Source organism: Ictidomys tridecemlineatus, chromosome X (genome assembly GCF_052094955.1).
Source record: "Ictidomys tridecemlineatus isolate mIctTri1 chromosome X, mIctTri1.hap1, whole genome shotgun sequence".
Lineage (NCBI taxonomy): Eukaryota > Metazoa > Chordata > Mammalia > Rodentia > Sciuridae > Ictidomys > Ictidomys tridecemlineatus.
In genome coordinates this window covers 44,980,483-44,997,137 of record NC_135493.1, presented here as the reverse complement: position 1 = coordinate 44,997,137, position 16,655 = coordinate 44,980,483, and the positions used below count along the sequence as shown (strand labels likewise).

Sequence of the window (16,655 nt, the reverse complement as noted above, 5' to 3'; positions counted from 1 at the left end):
ATTTGCTCTCAATGCTCTCATATATTCCAGTTTTATCTACAAACATGAACATTTTCCATGTTTTCTCAAACTATACTGATACAAAAAAGTCTAGAGAGTTCTATTGGTTTCCATAGACAAATTGAAAAAGGGAAAAAATTAAACTGAAATATTTTATCTTTTTAAGTGTGTTTAGCATGCCAAGCAGCATTTAACACAGCATGTTTCTCCAAGCTATTCATAAACACCTGTAAACTAACATTATCTGTGAGGATAGGTGTTTCAGACTCCTGTCCCCAAGCATACATATTATTTTGAGTCTATGAAGGGCTGGGCTGTATTTTGAAAGCAGGAAACAAGCCTAGCTGCCCCTGTATTCAGTGTCATTATATCTTGGTATTGGAAATATGGAGTGAATCATCTACTGAGGCTTGCAGAAGGTGATAGAAATTTTTATATTTTGGCAAATCCTGGTATCCTGACTTCCACCACTATACTATGGTCTCATCATAATAAATCAAAATCTGGAAGAATGTGTCAATAAGAAGAATACAATCTGCAAAAATGCTGCTGCTATCAAGAAGAACCAGCTATGGTGGTTCAATAAAAGAACATGTATATATAATAGACTGAATCATGATTAGAGACTAGGTCAAATCTTGAAACATCAAATTATGATGATAGCATGAACTTTCATCAGGAATATTGTTAAAAACTTGCAAGAAAGGAGATCTTAAAAGAAATATACACTGTGGATAAAGAAAGTTTGTGAAAATCTGAATGAAATTGATAGTCTTTATGATACTCTTTAAATATCTAATGCAGTCCAATGAGCTGTCTGTTCAGCCATCTGAACACATCTGGCTCTTCCTCTGTTTCCACTATACATATTGCTAAGTGGGCCATAAGAATGGCAGCTGCCTCCTGGTCAAAAGATGCACAAATGTTTTGAGTTTGAGTATCTGCCCAGTTCCTAGTAATGGTGGTCACTCTGATGCATCTCTGCCCATTGCATGATGATACCATGTCACAAACTGGATTGCACAATGTCCACCATGAAGAATTGGAGCATTATGCTGATTAACAACACCAAAATACATAGCTAAGGTTGTAGTGAGATAGAATCTGCATAACTTACCTTGACAAATGCCACACATTCCTATCACATTTTGCAGGCATACAGGGTCCTTTTGAATTGAGAGACACACAGGGTCCAATTGCTCCTGAAATTTTTATTTCCCTTAAAGTGTTTATTTCTAATGCACCACCAAAGCTCATTTTAAACTGTTCATGAATATCTTTGGGAAAGACTGTTTGAAAAGTTTGTTTGATAAGGAAGTGTTAAAAGAATCTCCCATTACCATGTTTTCACCAGTAAGGTTGGAACAGCATTTTATCTGCAAGAGACCTGTCTGATCTAATGCACATGCATAGATGTCAATAACATGACGAGTTGTAGCAGCTTGATTAGCCAGTTCTTCAAAATGCTTGGGTCCTTTTTAAACATACTTGACATTGTCTTTTTCAATATCATGCCATGATCTTCTAGGCATCATCAATTCATCTCCAACCACCATTCTAGCTGCTTGAATAGCAAGACCACCCATGGACATCATAATATGAGCACCAGCGTTGGGGAAAATACACTTGATTAGTCCTACAGCTATGCAAAGTGCCATTTCTGAGGTACACAAAGGTCCCTTTCCCTGTAATATAGGCCAAGGGTCTCACTGCTGTTCTCCCAGAAGATATGGGAGATTCATGTCTATATTCTGTAGTGGCTATAAAAAATTTATTGGATGCATGTGGCTGCTGTACCTGAGGACCATGTGTTGCTTGAGTAAGTGGTACTCTAGAGGGTCCCAGCATCTCCTACAGTTGTTTGGAAAACCATCTTTTGTTCCCTTGAAGACATAGCTTTTTGAAATACGTTCACATCCAAGTTTATGAACCTGCACATTCCTCCCCAAAGGCAAATCAAAGCTCTAGGTGATAGGAGACTTAGTGATATCTGCATGGATTCTATTAAGGCTTGTAAATCTTCATGTTCCATGCAAGTATCAACCACATAGAGGAATATCAAAGGTTTCTGAGGACCACACAGAACTACATATTCAATGCGAGAGAACTGAGGCAAATGTTCAGCATACTGATTCAGTTTAGATATCCCAGCATAAGTAGTTAGAAACTGATATTTTGATAAGAAAAGTTGCAAGACCAGAGCTTTGCTCAATAATCCACTTGACACAAAAGATTCAAAATTATTTTTTTATTCATCCAACTAATATTTATTGAAATCACTGTTGTAGAAGAGGTACTAAGCTGAAAAAAGAGTGGATATTAAACAGAAGTGGAAAGTTTGTAAAATATAAAATAATAAAATTGAAATATAAAATTAAAAAGTTTTAAAGGGTGAGTGGCCTAGATAATCTCATATATGGCAAGTCCAGTTTAGAACCATTAAAGGAAAATCAAGGTTTTGAGGACAGAGCACACTGCCCCTTGACTATCACTCAACAAACCAGGGTAGAGAGCTGACCATCCAGAGTATCAGATTCTATTTTTTTTCCATTATAATTATTTTTACACATATATCAGACTTTTTCATATCTTTGTTTGTATATGAAGTATGTTCACACCAATTCATGTCTTCATACAAGTACTTTGGATAATGATGTCCATCACATGCCACTGCCCTTGCTAACCCCCTGCCCCCTCCCTTCCCTTCCCACCCCTATTCTCCATCTAGAATCTATCTATTCTGCCTATGCTCCCCCTCCCTACCCCACTATGAGTCAGCCTCCTTATATCAGAGAAAACATTCGGCATTTGTTTTTTGGGGGGATTGGCTAACTTCACTTAGCATTATCTTCTCCAATGTTATCCATTTACCTGCAAATGCCAAGATTTTATTCTCTTTTATTGCTGAGTAAAATTCCATTGTATATATTTGCTGCATTTTTTTTATCCATTCATTCACTGAAGGGCATCTAGTTTGGCTCCACAGTTTAGCTATTGTGAATTGTGCACAATTGATGTGGCTGTGCCCCTGTGGTATGCTGTTTTTAAGCCCTTGGGTATAGTCCAAGCTGGGTCAAATGGTGGTTCCATTCACACATTTCCAAGGGATCTTAATACTGCTTTCCATATTGACTGCACCAATTTGTAGTCCTACCAGCAATGTATGAGTGTACCTTTTTCCCCACATCCTTGCCAACACTTATTGTTGTTTTTCTTCATAATAGCTGCCATTCTAACTGGAGTAAGATGATATTTTAGAGTAGTTTTGATTTCCATTTCTCTGGTTGCTCGAGATGTTAACCTTTTTTTTATATTTTTTGATTTCTTGTGTATCCTCTTCTGAGAAGTGTCTGTTCAGGTCCTTGGTCCATTGTTGATTGGATTATTTGATTTTTAAGTGCTTAGCTTTTTGAGTTCTTTATATATCCTAGATATTAGTGCTCTATCTGATGTGTGAGGGGTAAAGATTTGCTCCCAGGATATAGGCTCCCTGTTAATCTCACAGATTATTTCTTTTGCTGAGAAGAATATTTTTAGTTTGATTCCAACCCATTTATTTATTCTTGGTTCTAATTCTTGTGCTATAGGAGTCCCATTAAGTAAGTTGGAGCCTAATCCCACATGATGGAGATTAGGGCTTACTTTTTCTTCTATTAGACACAGAGTCTCTGGTTTAACTCCTAGGTCCTTGGTCCATTTTGAGTTAAGTTTTGTGCATGGTGAAAGACAGGGGTTTAATTTTATTTTGTTGCATATGGATTTCCAGTATTCCTAGCACCATTTGTTGAAGATGCTATCTTTTATCCAGTTCATGTTTTTGGCACCTTTGTCTAATATAGGATAATTGTAATTTTGTGGGTTAGTCTCTGTGTCCTCTGTTCTGTAGCATTGGTCTACCAAGCACTTTTGGTGCCAATACCATGCTGTTTTTGTTACTATTTCTCTGTAGTATAATTTAAGGTCTGGTATAGTGATGCCACCTGCTTCACTCTTCCTGCTAAGGATTGCTTTAGCTCTTCTGGGTCTCTTATTCTTCCAGATGAATTTCATGATTGCTTTTTCTATTTCTATGAGGAATGCCATTGGAATTTTGATCGGAATTACATTGAAATCTGTATAGTGCTTTTGGTAGTATGGTCATTTTGATAATATTAATTGTGCCTCTCCAAGAGCAAGGTAGATCTTTCTACCTTCTAAGGTCTTCTTTGATTTCCCTCTTTAGGGTTCTATGGTTTTCATTGTATAGATCTTTCACCTCTTTTTAAAGTTGATTCCCAAGTATCTTTTTTTTTTTTTTTGAGGTTATTGTGAATGGGGTAGTTTTCCTCTATTCCTTCTCAGAGGATTTGTCACTGATATACAGAAAAGCCTTTGCTTTATAGGAATTGACTTTATTTATATCCTGCTGCTTTGCTGAATTCATTTATTAGTTCTAGAAGTTTTCTGGTGGAGTTTTTTAGGTCTTCTTGGTATAGAATCATATCGTCAGCAAATAGTGCTAATTTAAGTTCTTCTTTTCCTATACATATCCCTTTAATTTCTTTCGTCTGTCTAATTGCTCTGACCAGTGTTTCAAGAATTATGTTGAATATATTGGTGAAAGTGGGCATTCTTGTCTTGTTCCAGTTTTTAAAGGGAATGCCTTCATTTTTTCTTCATTTAGAATGATGTTGGCCTGAGGCTTAGTGTAGATAGCCTTTCCAATCTCGAGATATGTAAGGATTCAAAATTGTGCAGCAAGTATTCCTACTACACAAAATATGTTCATATCAAATGGGTGGTAAATCAGGCCTTTCCTTCAGTGGTGTAAAGAGGGCTGCAACTGAAACAACCATTCTTGTTTACCTTCCAGTTGAATTGAAGGCCAAACATTTCAACTCAGTCTAACTCCACTCCTTCTTCATGCTGTTGGATGAATTCCAAATAGGTTGTCATTGTAAAGTTTGATTCTTATTTCATACTACCCCTCCTATAAGATCCCCTGTCACAACCTTGTCCTTGCAAAGTCAGTCCTCCCCATCTAGCCATACCCATAATGGCACTACAATCAAGACCCCCTCAGCTCCACCAGCTTATGAACATTTTTAAAGTTTATAACTAATCAATTTAATATGAATATAGCTGTTTTGTAAATTCTAGAATAAAAATTTATCATGATCAATGAGCACATAGTACATGGATCCATTTTGTCTTTAGACAAATGTGCCTGAATTTATTTCTACTGGAGGAAGCCTGAGTAGGGTAGCATAACAGTTTAATACCCACAATGTAAAATATTTCATTTAAAAATCAATAAAGACAAATAAATTATATGAATTCCTTTTGTGTCAAACCTATTGGGTAATATCCAGTAATGCATCAACATGACTCAGTTTTTCTTTGATTATTGGTTTGTTTTTTGCTTGCTCTTTTAGGCTTGTTAGCTTTGTTTTGTTTTGTAGCATTGGGAATTGAATGCAGAGCTGATTTACTAGTGAACTACATCTGATACTTTTCATTTTTTATTTTGAGACAGGGTCAGCTAAGGTAGCTAAGTTGCCAAGGCTGGCCTCAACTATGCAATCCTCCTGCTTTATCCTCCAGAACAGCTGGATTACAGGCATGTACAAATACATCCAGTATTTGTTTGTTTTGTTTTTTAAATTGAAGTTATTTTCTTCTCCCTTGAGTGAGAGTGGAATAGAAAGGAAATGATAAAAATTAACTTTATCAGGCTCAAAAAGAGGAAATGCATTTATCTTTGACTTTTATTGCATTTTAACAATTACTATAGCTCATCAGTATCTATCAATCAGTAAAGAGGTTAATCTCAGTGCCTAAGTGGGAAGTACAAATGGATTATTTCCATAATAGTTACTATAATGATTTATGTGTAGCTGTTTCTTTTTTGCAATGTGTTATTTTCATTAAAGGCATATAATCACAATATTATTAAGCTTTAAATAATTAGAATATTAATAAATTGTATTAATTATTTTACTGGAATTGAACAGGGGCACTCTAAATATGACCTACATCCCTAGTCCATTTTTAAAAAATATTTTTCAGTTATATATGGGCACAATATCTTTATTTTGACTATTTATTTATTTATTTTATTGCTGAGGATTGAACCCAGTGCTCATATGGGTGAGGCAAATACTCTGCCATTGAGCCACAAGCCCAGCCTCCCCCCAGTTCATTTTTATTTTGAGACAGGGTCTTGCTAAATTGTTGAGGCTGGCCTCCAACTTCTGATGATTTTGTCTCAGCCTCCCAATTGGCTGGGATTACAGTTTTATGTGCCCCCATACCCACGTTAAAGTTTTAATATTTTTAAAGTTAGATTCAGTGTTTTATTTTTCATTTTTTTCCACATTAAACATGGATTCAGGAAGAAAGAAAATATTTTTAACCAGGACTTCTTTTTCACTGACACTGTTCAAATATATAGAAGTACAATTTGATGTACACTTTCACTCATTGTAGTTTTTCACATATACTCATTATATGTTTTTTACATAAATGTTGTCTGATAAAACCATTTTACTCCAAATTTATTTAGGTGATAGCTTTTTCTAAAAAATGAATTGTCTAACATTCATTGAAATTAAAAATTTTAAAAGCATTCCAATAATCACAAATTTTCATATTTAATATGATAGAATAATATCTTTCACAGTATTCTTATTATATAAGGTTTCATAACAAAATCAAAGCAAAACTTAATTGCTTATAACAACAATAATTATGTATGATGGCTTCTGTTAGGATTTGGGAGAAATTTTAGATAGGAAGTTCACACATAATATTTCTCCATATGACCCATTTTTTTAACTTTATTTTATTTATTTATTTTTATGTGGTACTGAGAATCGAAACCAGTGCCTTACACGTGCTAAGTGAGCTGTACTGCTGATCCACACCCCCAGAACATGACCCAGTTGTTTTTATATGATCCCTGATGCTTCAGCCTTCTGAAGACTTGACAGACTAACTTTCAAGGTGGTTACACCTAAGATTGATAAATTGGTATTCTGCTGCCATGTGTGCCATTCCATTGTGTTACTTGAAAAAAAATCATATGACTCTATGAATGTGGGAAACCCTTTTGTGATAAAGCACTAACAATCAATATTATAGACCTCATTCAATAGGAAAGCACTATAAATGCATTAAGTGTGGGTGTGCCATTCACCAGAAATCAGAATTTCTGACATATTTTACAACCTATAATGATCAAGATGTTTGAGGATGCATTGTGGATGATTGTTTGATGCTAAGATGGTTCCAAATCACCCATGACTTCTGATATTTATATCCTGTTGTGATCCACTTTCACATTGAATCATGGTTATATTTGTGACAAATAAAATGTATTGCAAGTAATGGTGCATGATTTCCCACATTATGTCATTAAGGACATTGTAGCTTAGAAAAGACATGAAGGCCTATTTTTATCTTTTAAAAATTTTAAAATACTTATTTTTGAGTATAAAAACAGTAAAACATTTATGTCTCTTAAAAATTTAACTGGTTAAAAGAGAGAAGCATTGTAGTGGAATGTATAGAAATTATTTTATTGTGTGTCAAATTGAGTTGGCTATTGTACTGAGATAATTAATCTACCATTAAGTACTATTAGAAAAATATTTTGTACAGGTGGATGACATTTAGTTAGTTAGATGTTAGAGATGTTTAACATTTAAAGTCAAATGTTCCTTATATAAATGTAGATTATACACACACACACACACACACACACACACACATACACACACAAATATATATCTATTACATGGTGATAGTAACAATATCCATGTAACGTGATTATAATGAATCTGAACCATACTATTGATGTTATAGTCATAATTAAATAATGAAATCATAGCACAATGCATTATTGATGTTTGTAGAAATATTGATGAAAAGAAATCTACTGTGGTTCCAGTTATATAAAGGCATAGAACATATAATTGTGTACAGTATGTAATACTTGATAGTGCTAATAAATTGTTATGCTACTGGTTTATATATTCATTACAAAATATTTTATCATGATTTTAGAGCACACCCCTACTTATAAGTTTACTGTAAGACACAATGCTGTATTAAACTAACAGACGTTTTTTTCCAACTTGTGCTTATCATGATTAAAAAAAATATTAGTTATTGATAGATCTTATTTATTTGTTTGTTTATATGTGGTTCTGAGAATCAAACCCAGTGCCTCACACATTCTAAGCAAGTGCTCTACCACTCAGTCACAACCACAGCCCCCTCGCCATGATTATTGATTGTATCACTTTCTTTTGTGATTGATTTAAACTTATATTGTTGTGCTCATTATGACCCTCAGACAAATAAGATATACCAACATAACCTAGATTTGTAGCAGGCAATATCTGTTAAACTACAACTCAACAGAAAGACTACTGACTCCAATTTAAATCAAATTAAAGCTAGCTTGTAATTTCAACCAGCCGGGGCTGTCTCTCCCGAAACCCCTGGGAAAAGAAGATAGCACCGCAGCTCTCTAGGAACACAGCTTTATTTTATGTTATGCTACTGGTTTGTGTATTCTTTACAAAATATTTTATCATGATTTTAGAGCACACCCCTACTTATAAGTTTACTGTAAGACATTAAACTAAGCACAGAAAGTTGCGAAAAGGGGGTGTCTTGAGAACTTACAGATAACAGGATTTTGACAAGCATAACACAAAGGCAGGTAGTATGTTAAAGGTCCAGCACTTAGCAAGTAAATTTAGGTCCCAACATCAGACTTTATGAGGCGCCACTAGAGTTTCAGAGAGGATCATTATCTGGCCAGGGAAAGCCAGAATTTATGAGGTGCAACTAAATTTTCAGAGGGTTGTTATCTGGTCATGGAAAGCCAGGCATGGGTGAGTTCAAGGCACTGGAAGGCATTCTAAGCAAGATTATAAATTGGAGTAATTTATAATAAAATCAAAATTAGCTTTTCATGCTTTTGTGACAAGGTGGCTCCTAATCTTAAGAGGGAATTAGGCTGAGTTTATCAATATTATTGAAATTTTTGTGTGTTTAACCTGATGTTTGCATAATTATGAAATTATCTTCATCCCTAATAAACATATGACTCTGTCTCTCTGTCTCTCTCTGTCTCTGTCTCTCTCTGTCTCTCTCTCTCTCTTCTCTCTCTCTCTCTCTCTCTCTCTCTCTATATATATATATATATATATATATATATATATATATATGTTAAGTTTCTCCAGAGAATGGAAACAATAGGATCTATGCATATGCATGAAAGGAAGAATATTTTCTTAATGCTAATAGAGGCAAAAACCAAACTAATAAACAAACAAAAAACAAAAATTATTGTCCCAGTTGAAGCATAAAAACAGGGAGCAAATGTCCCAGGTTAAAGGCAATAAGGCAAGAAGAGTTTCCTCTTACCCAAATAATAGTTAACCTTTCTGTTCTGCTCAGGCATTAATCTGATTGGATGAGGTCTACCTACATATGGGAAGGTAGTCTGGTTTAATGCTTTTATTTATTTAAATGATGATATTATCCAGTAACAACCTCATAGACACACCTTGAATAATGTTTGACCAACTGGCTTGGCAACCTATAGCAATTTATTTAATACCACAAGTCCTTCCTTTTTCACACATACCCATTTACTTAGGCCATGCTTAATTTCTGAATAAAGAAAACATCAGTCATTATTCTGACTCAAATTTGGCAACTATTTCACATACAGCCAAAAGCATGTTATCTTTCTTCCTCAAAAGAGGAATTAAAGCCCCTGGTTGATGTTTATTATGAATGTACACACACACATACACACAGAAAAATGTCTTCATTTTTGCAACTTGTCACCTGATGGTAGCTAGTGTTTATAAATAACTTCTCTCAACATCTAAGATGGTTCTGATGGTTCTGATTCTGACCCCAAAATTTTCCTCCCAAATTACCATACATTTTTGTGTAAATTTTCTAATAAATAGTTTAGAGTAGTTGCTACTTCTTGCTTGCTAGGTCCAATTTGCATAATGTAGTTGGTTAATGTTATGTCTTGTGGATGGGGAAAATAATCAAATTCCCTGAAAAGCAAGTTATAGCATAGGACTAGAGAGGAAATAAATCCTGAAACAGGTCAGTGAATATTTATTACTAGCCTTTCCAGCTTAAAAAGAATACTTCTGCTGACTTTTATTGACAGATATTGAGGGATAAAATATTTGACAGATGAATATCCACATACCAGATACCAAGTTGTATTAATTTGCTCCAGCAATTAAACCGTATTTTCTTTTATAGTAGCTACAAATTGAGTCAACCCATGGTTAGGTTTACAATAATAATAATAATAATAATAATAATAATAATAATAATAATAATATCTTGTCCTTCCACACAAGCCAAGTAAGTAAGTTTAGTGAGGATTTGGTGGGAATCAGCATTTCTGAGTTGTTGAAGTCCCTCATAGTGACAATAATCTCTTCATTCCCTCCAGGACTAAGATATTTCTCTGTGCTTACTATTTTACTAGACAGAGGCAGTGTCTGATGTTTCTCACTGGTTTTTCCCACCATAATAATAATCATATTATACGTCAGGTAACCAATGCCAGAATTTTGCCTGCTGCTAGGTATGCCTACTTCAATCATCCTTTTTGAAATTGGCCAAAAATAATGCTAGGATAGTTTCAAAGATCCCAGGGTACCCTTTGTTCAGGCATGAGGATAGAACTCAGAGCCCCACATATGCTAGGTATTTATTACCCTTTGAGGAATACTATGATCAACTATCAAACATCTTAAGTTTCTGCAAGTCAGACTAGTCTGATTACTTATTTGACTCTATTGTCCATTATAGTAACCATTTCCAAATGTACTTTGGCCATTAAGTACCACCAATTGGCTCTTTCAATGCAGGATTCAATTAGTCCATTTCATTTAGACTTCTTAATTCAGTGTCAATCAGTACCAGGCTAGAGAGAAGAGTGATGACAGGACTTTCATCACAAATATATTTCTCATAGTCATAGTGAAAGTCACATGTTTTCTGGACCTTCCCAGGGTGGAAAAGCATGTCTTGAATGACCAATGAAAAGTTTTCTCTAACACTTTAATCCCCCTTAATTTTTGAATTCTTTCCTTCACATTGAACCAAGGCAAAACTAGCATTGCTAACTCACCATGGGCCACTTTTGGTTTATGCTTGAGGAAACTATGTCTATCAGCTTTTCATTACTATTAACAAAATACCTGAGAAGAACAACATAGAGTAGAAAATGTTTATTTGGGGCTCATGGTTTCAGAGATTTGGAGCTTGGCTCCAGGACAGAAACATAATATAACAGTATAACCAAGGAAAGTTGTGCAGCTCATGACAGCTGTAAAGCAGAGAGGAAGAGAAAAGAGCCTGAGACAAGGTGAAATCCAAGGGCATGTCCCAAATAACCTTTTTACATTCAGTCACATACCACCTGCCTATAGTTACCACCCAGGATTTTATTTGGGCTTGATGAGGATACAGCTCTCATCATTTAATCATGTCACCTCTGAACATTCCTGAAATACATAACACATGAGCTTTTCAGAGGATATTACATATGAAAACTTAACACCAAACTAACTGTTGGAGCCCTTTTGAACTCTTAAAGATACAATATTAAAATAACAGTCTTTGCTTATGCAGCTTATAGCAATTAATTCAACCTTATCAAACTTCATGCTCTTCTCAGCATTATGCCATACTTTCACAATTTGGATGTTTGGTACCCCCAAAAGCTCATGTGTGAGATGAAAATGTTCAAATGTGAAATGATTATATTATGAGAAGTATAATCTAATCAGTAGATTAATATACCAATATGAATTAACTAAGTGGTAACTGTACATGTGTAGGGTGTGACTGGAGTAAATTGATCACTGGAGATTATGCCTTTGGAGTTTATATTTTGCCCTTGGTAAGTGGAAGTCTCTCTCTCGCCTTCCTGGCTTTCATGTTCCAAGCTTCTTTCCTCTACCACATCCTTCTTTCATGGAATTCTACCTCATCTTTAGTTATGGAGTCAGTCAACCATGGACCAAAACTCTGAAATTAAGTTAATTAGCCTATTAATTAATTAATCTTTATAAAATAATCCTTCCTTCCTCTAATTGTTCTTGTCAGGTGTTTTGGTCACACTAATACAAAGGTGACTAAAACATTCATCCTTAGTATTTATTCCAAGACATATTTTCCAGACTCAACTAAGAATTAGAAAACTGATATATGGAGTCTAGTACACCTTCTAGTGGTTCATATTATATACTTTAACTTTAGGAGCCTTCTAGAATTGGATCTCATGTCAAGTCCAGAATTTAAAAAGTATGTGTGGAACAGGAGGGTCCCAAAGAGACTCAGCATTATTTCTTATGGCAACTACTTCAGAGGAGGCCAGTAAAATTTTCCTCAGGCAAGTCAGAATTAATATTTCCAAATAAGAGGTGATAAGATTTAAATGAGCAAGTAGATGAGCTACTTCCACTGGGGGAAGAAGAGATCTCTCCCTCTGGCAAAGAGGATTCATTAGAATTCAGAGATTTATATCCCAGTTTCATAATTCCCTCCCCATGTCTCTATTCTAACTTTCACATCCCACTTATTTTAATCACTTTGACTGTAGATAACCTACAACACTAGGAGTTCAATTTACACTATAATTGTTAGGTTGGTGGCGGTGACTTGCAGGAAAGAAACCTCAATCAGGCGCCAACAGAAATGCCTGTCAATCAGTGAGATATCCTGTCAATCATCAGGAGCCCCTGGCCAATCCCGGAGTTCAGCCAACTCCCCTGACCAACTCCAAAGGGACAAGGGACTCTAAAAACACCTTTTCCTATTCCAAGCACTTCCCTTCCTTCATTAAGCCCCCATAAATTTCCAGTCCAGTCAAGCTTCCATGCAGTTTCTTCTCAGACTCTTCTCCTATCCACTTTGTTGGTCTGATTGAGTTGCACCTGGAAGTGAAATCTCAATAAAGACTAGTTTGGTGGCCACTTTAAATCTGCCTCCTTTTGTTGCTGCCCGCCTCGCCTGATCTTACAATAATTAAGCCATTCGCAAAACAAGAGTCTCAATTTGGTTTTTAGCAATCCTAGTCCTGTGGCTACAAGACATAAATTTCTTTTTTAGGCCACATCAAAACTTTAAAGTCATTTATACAGCACCAGATCAGGGAGTTAAAATCCCTGAACTTACCTTTTGTTAAATGCCACTAGGATAAACTAACCAGTTTTAGTATAACAGATTCGTTTGCCAAAAATGTTCTAAAGTACCCAGATGTGGTGGCAGACACCTGTAATCTCAGGTATTTAGAAGGCTGAGGCAGGGGAGGATCACAAGTTCAATGTCAGCCTGGGAAATTTAGCAAAACTCTATCACAAAACAAAATAAGAAGAGCTAGAGGCATAATTCAGAGATAGAGCACCCCTGGGTTTCATCTCCAGTAATGAAAAACATATATTCTGAAGTGTTAAGCAGCAGTTAGCTATGGACATGGAATAGTAAGTATTAACATGGAAGGGCTATGGTAAATGCTACACTTGGGTTGATAACCAAGTTTCTATACCTGCATGGAACAAATGGTCTTTAAGACATGGGAGAGGGGCTGGGGATGTGGCTCAAGTGGTAGTGCGCTCCCCTGGCATGCATGCGGCCTGAGTTCAATCCTCAGCACCACATACAAATAAAGATGTTGTGTCCACTGAAAACAAAAATAAATAAATAAATATTAAAAAATTCTCTCTCTCTCTCTCTCTCTCTCTCTCTCTCTCTCTCTCTCTCTCTCTCTCTCTCTCTCTCTTAAAAAAAAGATATGGGAGATAAGTAGCTTCAAAGGGAGAATCCAGACTTTTAGACTCAGGAGAAAAGATGGATGAATGCAGTAAGAGAAGAGTTCCCTTTCAGTCAGTAAAAATATGGCTAGTTCTGACCAGTCTAGGTGGCTGACAATTGCCTTTTCCTTATTATAATGTCATTTACATCTCATTGAAATTGAGCTTTGCTTCTTTCGTGGGCTTTACTTGGGCTATTATGGGTAATGAGCATGCGTATTTCCAAAATAGTTACATAATTAGGACAGGTAACTAGTAGGTTGAATATAGTTACTCTGGGTGTTTAAAACTCAATTATAGGGATCAAAGAAATACAATTCCTCTTTTGTAGGGTCTGTCCACTCTTTCTCACCTTCAGTTTGCTTATAGGAGAGTGTACTTTGACTAGAAAGCCAAGTCCAGAAACCCCAGAATCATCTCATGATACTGGTGTCTAAAATCATGTTCCTCTAGAACCACTCTTGATACCAAAATCTGTATTAGAGTTCTCCAAAGGGTAAAAAACACAATACAATAGTAGGAGACACATACATAAACACACACTCAGAGAAGTATTAGCCTTTTTGTCTTATTCAGGCATTCAATTGATGGTATTATGCCCACCCACATTAGGGAGGACAATCTGTTAACTCATTTTATTGGTATAACTTTAAATCTCATCCAGATACACCCTCAAAGACACATCCAGAATAAATTTTACTCAGTGTCTGCCCACCTCTTGACTCGGTCACATTGACACATATAATTGATCATATAGGGTGAGTAGTATTGTAGCATTGTTATTGTAATAGGGAATAAAGGTCCTGTTGTAAGTCATGCCTCAAATTCTGAAAGTGACTTTCCAATTGAGTAATATGTTGAGGTTGGGAGAATTTTAGAGGGCATGTGAAATTCATCTGGAAAAATAAGAGACCCAGAATAGCAAAAGCAATTCTAAGCAGGAAGAGTGAAACAGGTGGTATCGCTATACCAGACCTTAAACTATACTACAGAGCATTAGTAACAAAAACAGCATGGTACTGGAACCAAAACAGGATGAATGGATTTTAAAAAGTGGCATTTATACACAATGGAATATTACTCAGCAATAAAAAAGAATAAGATCTTGGCATTTGCAGGAGAATTGAAGGCATTAGAGAAGATTATGCTAAGTGAAGTAAGCCAATCCCAAAAAAACAAATGCCAAATGTCTTCTCTGATATAAGGGGGGTGACTCAAAATGGAGTTGGGAGGAAGAGCAAGGGAGGAAAATTACCTCTAGATAGGGAATAGGGGTGGGAGGGAAAGGGAGGGAGAAGGGGAATTGTATGGATGGTGAAAGGAGATCCTCATCATTATACAAAATATATGTATGAAGATGTAAATTTGGTGTCAACATACCTTATATATAATCAGAGATATGATAAATTATGTCATAATGGTGTATTAAGAATTTTAATGCAAAAATAAATAAATAAATAAACTCTAAATTGTATTAAAATTATTACTGGATGTATACACACACACACATACACACACACACACACACACATATACACACACACATACACTATAGGTCATTACAGTGAAGGCATAGAAGGAAATGAAAAATAAGATACAGCCAGGCATGGTGGCTCATGCTTGTAATCCCAGTGGCTCCGGAGGATAAGGAAGGAGGATCCTGAGTTCAAAGCCAGCCTCAGCAAAGTCAAGGCACTAAGCAACTCAGTGAGACCCTGTCTCTGAATAAAATTTAAAATAGGGCAGGAGATGTGGCTCAGTGGTTGAGTGCCCCTGAGTTCAATCCCCAGTACAAAAAATTAAAAAAAAACATATATCACCATGAAATGAATTATGGTAGAAATATGATGTTAAAGACTCTTTTGGTGCTATATCAGAACTAAATGGGGAGAGTAATTTTGGACATCAGCAGAAATATAATCTTTGCTTCAAAATGGCAGAACCCTTAGCTTTATTCACCTATTGTGCTAAAGGATAAATTATAAAAGATTAATTTATACATTTAGGTGAAATTTCCAAGTAATGTATATAATAAGCAGCCTGATTTATACATCCTACTTGTAGCAAAATGTGAGAGTGAAAAATAAATTGGGAATAGAACTGTTAAATAATAAGAAAAAACTCATAAAATAATGATTTTTAAAAATACTCAGCTTGTACAGATAGCATGCTCTGGAAATAGGGCAAAGTAGAGATAGTTTCTAATTTATGATTCAACTTACTAGTTTTGACTTTGTGATTGTGAAAAAGTGACAAACATTCAGAAGGCAGGAATTGTACAACAAATTTAGGAGTTTATTATTTTCTTGAGCTAACAATATGTGGCATGGTACTAGTGAAATACTGAGCAGTGGCAACAATCCCTGCTTTTATTCAGCCATATGACTAAATGGGTAAATAACCAATACTCTGCAGTATACTATGTTGCAAATCAATGACATTTTTTATAGGTAAGGTGTGTGCATTTTCAACTTATGATATTTTTAAGTTGATATGGGTTTATGAGTATATAACCCAATCATAAATTGAGTAGCATCTGCATACAGCTGCACAATCTGTCACTGAAGAGATTGGGCATGGAACTCATGGATGCAATTAACCATGTCAGTAGAAGCCAAGAATACAGATGGGCTAATCCAGGTTGCATCTATGCAGAAATTTATTGTGTAATAGTATTGATCTTCTTGACCACAATTTTTGAGAATGTTGTATTAGGAAAAAAACACTGCAAGCTTGAACTGAAGGGGACAGAATTAGGACAAAATGAAACAAGGCCATCAGACTTCAGGGATTTGATAG

General features: G+C 35.5%; 1 pseudogene; it reads right to left on the bottom strand.

Annotated features, from left to right (window-relative positions):
- Positions 1 to 400: 400 nt before the first annotated feature.
- On the bottom strand, positions 401 to 4,935 carry LOC101958474 (protein transport protein Sec23A pseudogene; annotated as a pseudogene).
- Positions 4,936 to 16,655: the final 11,720 nt, after the last annotated feature.